General features: G+C 36.5%; 1 non-coding gene across 1 annotated transcript; it reads left to right on the top strand.

The window, feature by feature from the left end:
* The first annotated feature begins 672 nt into the window (after nt 1-672).
* LOC111817597 lies at nt 673-779 on the top strand. The gene has a single exon (XR_002821748.1). It is a non-coding gene; the product is annotated as a U6 spliceosomal RNA (small nuclear RNA).
* Nucleotides 780-2,020: the final 1,241 nt, after the last annotated feature.

Here is a 2,020-nt window from a genome sequence, read left to right on the forward strand (position 1 = left end):
CCTTGGGACCATGTTAATAATTCTGAGGATGAAGTTGGAGTTTTTCAGAAAGAAGTAGTGGAGAAAGAAAGTTTGCTAAGCAGACACTAGCCTTCAGTAATAATCATGAGCATTATTGAAAATGATTATCTTCTCTATGGAATTTTCAATTTTCTCTTTTAGAAGCTCCTAATTTTCTTTTTGCCCTTTTCATTTTACAAGCAATTATCTGTAAGTGCAACTGAAGTGCCAGGGATCTGAGTTGTTATTCTTAAAATTGAAAACTATGAAGTCTAAGGAATAGCTGTAAAAATTGATAGTACTTTTCAGATGCTGTCTCTGTGGGCTTGTGATTTCCACAAAGAAGGGAAACAAGCTTGTTTTCATCAGAAACTACCACATTAACCATTTTTTTAAGTCAGAGTCCAACAGTCACCAAGGAAAGCATACACTGTGTGTAGCTACCTCAAATTGGCTGAGGTTGTACTGAGGAGAGTCATAAAATATTTCCACTCCTATGATGGATATATTCTGCAGTTATTGAAAAAGCTACTTAATCTTGGAGCCCCAGTTTCCTAATCAGCAAAACATGCAAAAATAATTTCCTTATCACTAGATGATTTGGGGTATTAAATGAGATAACGTTTGTGAAAATGCTATGCATATTGTTAGATTTTAAACATATTAAAGAAAGTACTCAATTTAGCAGCCTATATACTAAAATTGGAATGATACAGAGAAGATTAGCATGGTCCCTGCTCAAGAATAACATACAAATTCATGACATGTTTCATTTTTTCACATTAAGAGATAAGTCTTGGAAGTCCCTTATATTTCCACCAACAGATGAATTCACAAAGAAAATATAGTTTATGTAAACACCATCGAGTACTAGTTGGTTATAAAGAAGGATACTTTTGAGTCATTTGTAAGCAAATGGAGGGCCAAGGAGATAGCTCAGTGGCATAAGTACCTGCCTGAAAAGTGCAAGGTCCTGAGTTCAATCACTGACTGCAAAATAGAAAAGAGGAAAAGAAAAAATAAACAATGTGAGCATAAGTGAAATAAATTAGGAACACAAGCATAAATATCATATAGTATCTGAGTGTATAAATAATTAAAAGAGCAAAATAATAGGTACATAATATGAAATAAGGAGATAGATTCTTTACAAGTGGAAAGCAGAGCTAGAGATGGAGTGAAGGGGAGGGAGAGAATGGGGTAGGAAGTAAAGAGAATTGAGATGTGTTATGTACATGTACCAATCTCCCCCAGTGAATGCAGTCATTAAGTATAGCAAACATATACTAATAAACATATAAAAGAGTTAAACAAGGGGACACTGGAAATTAGGATTACATGATAGTTTCAAAACCAAATAGAGGCATATGGAACAACCCAGTAATATGAAACATGTGACTTCCCAAATTGTAGCTTAGATTGTAAAGCACTTGATCGTTGAGGAAAGGCAGGGGAAAAATTAATATTGTCCACTTTGGTAAATAATTACCACCTCTAGAACCCCCATGCCCTTCTCCTGTCTGTGCCACACCGACCTTGCTGCTATTTTTCCACAGGATCATAGGCACCTTCTAAGAAGAAAGTTGGTAAACACTGGAGGTCAGGTTTTCTTTTTTGCCTTTTGGAAAGCTGGTTGTTAAACACTTACCAGCATATACATATCCCTTTTGACTACTTAGAGAGATGCTAGCTCTCTTCCTAAGCCAGGTAGAAGTGTATTTGGCAGCTAGCAATGGAAAACCTAACAGCACACTAGTGTAAACACGTCTGTCTCACTGAAGGTATGATTAGGAATTATCCTATCTGTACCACAGTAACCTGACCCTATCATGGGGAGTCATTCTGTTCACCATGCCTTCGTACACTAGCTTGATGGTTCCTTCTTTCTACATCTGTATTTTGTCTCCAAAGAACAGTTTCCATGTGCTACCAGTAGCTGCAGGCTGTCCTGACAAATGTGTGTTTAGCTTTTCAAATTCTGCAGAAGAGAGATGAATGCGATTGGATCTTGCTCAAAATT

The sequence above is a fragment of the Octodon degus genome, unplaced genomic scaffold (genome assembly GCF_000260255.1).
Source record: "Octodon degus isolate 3935 unplaced genomic scaffold, OctDeg1.0 scaffold00063, whole genome shotgun sequence".
Classification (NCBI taxonomy): Eukaryota; Metazoa; Chordata; class Mammalia; order Rodentia; family Octodontidae; genus Octodon; species Octodon degus.